Here is a 4,954-nt window from a genome sequence, read left to right as displayed (position 1 = left end):
AATACATTTTCAATAGACATGCCTTTATTGCAACTATCATGCACATCAAGAACGAATTGACTATCATCCAATGATTCTACAACATCTGGGTCCTCATTGCCATGATCCCATACTTCATAGAGCCAATAACTCCACGAGGTAATAATTTTTAGGTGCAATTTCTTGCACAACCAAACCTTGGATTTGTTGCTTCTCATTGATAGCTTTTGACACTATTATTTGTAAGGCCTAGAAGACTTGGTTATTATTATTTTTGCCTTGGTTTAAGTATGTTTGATTGGAGTTGGAAATATTGGAGAAAAAGCATGGCATTCATGCAATAAAACAAAAAACAAAAAAAGGAGACACTTTTCAATATTAACTTTATGCACAAAAGCTTGATACAATTCATAAATATATGCATGGAGAGGTGCTCACCCATGCATGTGGGGAGATTGTATCCAATATTCTTGTGTTGTGCAAGTCTTGTCTATTCTCTTCTCTCTTACAATATATTATCTCTGATTTTTTAATCAATATTTAGTTATTGTATGGTGAAGGCTAACAATAATTGTTTCCGTATGTCTTTGAATCATATAGCACATTTTAGAGATAGAGTAGATATACTGAGATGTCCCAATCGACATTCTCATGTTCTGCCTCGATACACTTCGATGCATCAATCTCTAGTAGGCATAGTCAATGCTCTAGGTTGGCCATAGAAAGTGCCTCAAACATGTCTCTTTGGATTGGTGGAGATGGCGGCTTCGGTGGATGTTGTGGAGATGTAGAGGACGTGCCTCCTCTTTATACTAGGAGCAACAACTAGGGATGCATGGAGATGTAAATGCTATGATCCCAAATCTAGTTGATACTCCTCTCTCTTGTCAAGATGCTAGGGAGGGTGGTTCTGAATTGTAATGGAGATGCGAATGCTTTGATCTCCTCTCATCGATTGAGTAGATACTGATAGCATGTATTAGCCACACCCATACGCACTGTCTCCCCTATGACACCTAGATTCACTTAGCCATCTATGAGTGGCACTCCTATAGGTACACTTGATGTACATGTCTCTCTTAGTTTTGCTAAGCAACGTACTCCTATGTGGGAGAGGACCCATGCTAGACCCTACTCACCAAGCTATGCATACTTTGTGGACAAGTCCACTGGCATTGTGCTCAAAATGATGAGGAAAAGCAACTCGTGGTAGGCTTATGCAAGTTGTGCTAACAAGTCTTTTGGCACAATGTATTAGATAGATGGAAGAACATGTCAAAGAACAACAAAGACTATGTGATAGAATCCTACCATGAGGAGTTCATGGTACCATTTGCTATACTCATTGATTATCAATAAGTGGATGATGGAGCAAATGCATGTATACATGTCCCATAGGTGATTAGATGCACACAAGGCCCAAGGGCATGGCTAGAGGCAAGAGTAGAGGGCGCTCCAAGTAGCCAAAGTCTAATGAAAGAAACCACCCCACAACATTGTACCTCTACCATATTAAAAAAAAAGGATAAGCTACCAAACATAAGAGAGTGGGTAGGGAGAGGCCTAGTAAACAATTTGCTAAAATCATAGAAGAAAAAATTTTCCTTTTTTGTATTTGTAGGATCTCTCTCTCTTTCTCATACACATGTGCACTACTCTCTTTCACACACACATGCGGACCACTCTGGTTCTTCTTTTATCAACACAAAGGGGAGAAAAAACACTTGTTTTTTGGCAAATTGCAAGATCCCCCACCCCCCCCCCCCCCCCCCCCCCCCCCTCCTTTGACATTCATGTCTCACAAACATTTAGGGCTAGTTTCTTCTTCTTCTTCTCTCTCTCTCTCTCTCTCTCTCTCTCTCTCTCTCTCTCTCTCTTCCCAATCCCTTGGCAATTGAATGGTGGGCCTCTTCTTCCCAGAGAGAATAATTTGAACCTTTGGTCTCTAACTAGTCATACATTGGTCTTTAACCATTCATATTGTTCATTAACATTATGATTATAATTATATATATGTGCAATATTTAACATTATATAGTAATCAATATATTAACATTATTAAGTATTAACATTAACAAAGTAATTGTACATACATTATATCTAACTATAGTTATATAGAATATGTGTGTATGAATCGATCAATATAATATAGACTAAGATAAGATTACAACTTTTAATTATAATATATATATTTATATATAATAAATACATTTAACATTTTAATATTATAATATAGGATAATTATTGTTGTGTGTGTGTGTGTGTGTGTAATCTTTTATCTTTTAAGATGAGAGATACAATTCTTTGTATGTTTTGTGTACTCTCATAGGGCACATTGGCCTTTTAGAGATGTTAATATGTATATTCTCTCTCCCTCTCTCTCTCAAAAAGTTGATAACATATATGATAGAGGAGCCAATTATGTGACACCCCTAAAAGAAGTGCAAAGATCTCTACACATTGATCATAAATTTGGACAAAAAATAGCTATGCTCATGTTGCTCAATGCTCGTGCAATCAAAGAATTTCGAGGTGAAGCTTTACATAATTCCACCAACAAGGATTTATGAATTGTGGAGCTTTACGCTTATCATTCTAACCATAAAGGCAACTCACTTAGTTATGCTAATGGTTCACTCTAGTAATATTAACAGGGACTCTATGTTTCATCATAAAAGCATTACTTGATTGGTGCCCTACACACACACACACACGCACATTGGGTTTGTTATGTGTAGATATACCTTTTTAAATTCAACCAAAGAACTTGAACAAGTTTATGAAAAACCGTTAACTGGAAGAAGCTGCTTACATTTTTGAAAAATAATTTGATGTACTCTATCAAGTATAAATAGGAGAAAGGAAGATTGAACCTGACGTGAATCGAACACGCAACCTTCTGATCTGGAGTCAGACGCGCTACCATTGCGCCACAGATCCCTGTGATAAAACATTCTCATGTTATCAATAATTATTTCTTAAATCTTCTAATGAAAATTACCCTTGTCGATGTACATCAATCAGCCCTCAGTGGCAACTTCTTCTAATTCTCATAGTAGGAACCTGCTCCTATGTAGACACATCATGCACTGCAACCAGCAATAGCGCAAGACAGGTTGCATGGTTGATACCTATGTATGTCAAACATGGTGTTCTTGCAAGAGCATAAATGCTTGATGGGGATCAGTTTTGCTGAAATGTGCTGATTGCAGGATATCCACAGCTTGCAAAAGTTGAGCTTGAGTGCATGAAGTCACCCAGATCTCCTGGAATAGCCAGACACACTTCACAGCAATGATCGCATGCCTATGGCATCAGCCCCAACTTTCGAGCACGGGTTTTTGGCCTCGCACGACACATTTGATGAGGCATTTAGCAGTTATCACGGAGAGGACGTCTTCTGATTATCTTTGCAGCATGATCTGCTCTGTTTGGTGCTTGTCAAAGATGGTATGGTTGGCATTTCGGCGCACAGTACAACTGGATGTACAATCCATTGGAGCTTATGTGAAGCTGTATGAGCAACACTTAATGCAGTTGCAGCATGAAAGAGGATGCTGAAAGGATTTGATCTGTGAGAGCAGAGCACTCAGCATGTTAGTCTATTTATTTATATCAACATGCTACAAGTCTATTGATTTATGCCAGGGATGAATGCCTTCCTGGAAGGAGGTCTATCTGAGGCTAGTCGGTATTATCAATGGCAAGGGTACAGTAGCTGCTAGCTACCACGTGAAGGGGCATCTATATTTTGTAGGCTTGTCAACAGCACATTCACATTTTGTTTGATGAAAACAGCTTATGGGGAATATAGAATAATATCATCTTCCTGAGAAATGCAAGCATTGTAGCGTATTGTAGCAGCTGTCTCGTAGGAAGGGCTCTCTCTTCCTCAGTTTTCTCACCATGTGGGAGAGATCTATCAGGGCAAAGCCAAGTAAGGCATTTGTTCCCATTAAGCCCTCGTTCACAACCTCAACATGTATTTTCTTGCCGTCCTCCACTGTCATTATGCTGCCGCAGGCTTTTGCTACATAAGCAAAGGTAGAGAGAGGCTCATCTGCTGCATCTGACTGCGTGTTCACTACACCCATGCCGGCCATGTTCTGCAATTTGCACAATCCAACAGACTGCATTTTGAGCTGGAAATTCAGCAAACGCTTCTTGTGCTTTGCATGTACCCCACATTCGGTGATTATATCACCAAAGCAATGCCATGCAAAAGATCATTCTCAAGGAACTCCCCTCTGATAATATCAACCTGACACCATGTAGTTCTGTTCTGTCTCCTTCTCAGATGCTCCCAGACTGCCACAGGCCTTTAACATCCAAGCAATGGTTGGTGTGTTCGGAGAGAAGCCCTCGGATTGCATCTGCTCAAACCAATTCAATACTTCCTCATCACGAATATCATGTTGGGCATTATCCTGTTGGGATTAATCTTGCTAGTAGTGCATTTGAATAACTCCTTTTTGCCCCCCAGAAAATGACTTGACTGATTATTAATGAAAATCGAATACAATGGCTGAACAGTACAGTTCAGTGCTTCCCCAGCATGATCATGTTGGCCATATATTATCCTTATTGGAATATCTTGCAATTAGTGCATTCAAATAACTCCTTTGTTCCATACAGTGAAGTGACTGATTATTAATAAAAATCACACACAATGGCTCAATAGTAGGATTGGAGCAAAAGGCAACAACATAAAACAAGGAGGAAAGACTCTCCTATTACAAACTAGAAAATAGCTTCAAGGATCACACAAGGGGAATCCGAGTGAGAAGCCAACAAAGAGGGGTGTATAACCATTTAGGATGTCCAATCTTTACAGTGAAAAATAGATCAAAAGTACACCATGTGTGAAGGCACCTCTGCTGTTGCTGAGAGCCCCCATAGATTTGGTCCACTAACCTCTGTAAGTGCATAATTGGTTGCGCACCAGAGCTCCAGGAGGGTTTGCGTCGCTTAATTA

At 39.5% G+C, this 4,954-nt stretch overlaps 1 non-coding gene across 1 annotated transcript; it reads right to left on the bottom strand.

Annotated features, from left to right (window-relative positions):
• Positions 1-2,847: 2,847 nt before the first annotated feature.
• Positions 2,848-2,919, bottom strand: TRNAW-CCA (transfer RNA tryptophan (anticodon CCA)). Its single transcript has one exon. It is a non-coding gene; the product is annotated as a tRNA-Trp (tRNA).
• Between the last annotated feature and the right edge of the window lie 2,035 nt (positions 2,920-4,954).

The sequence above is a fragment of the Lygodium microphyllum genome, chromosome 16 (genome assembly GCF_053477565.2).
Source record: "Lygodium microphyllum isolate KBCC chromosome 16, Lygodium_microphyllum_v1.1.10, whole genome shotgun sequence".
Classification (NCBI taxonomy): domain Eukaryota; kingdom Viridiplantae; phylum Streptophyta; class Polypodiopsida; order Schizaeales; family Lygodiaceae; genus Lygodium; species Lygodium microphyllum.
The sequence above is the reverse complement of the archived record's forward strand: the minus strand, read 5'-3'. Positions and strand labels throughout refer to the sequence as shown.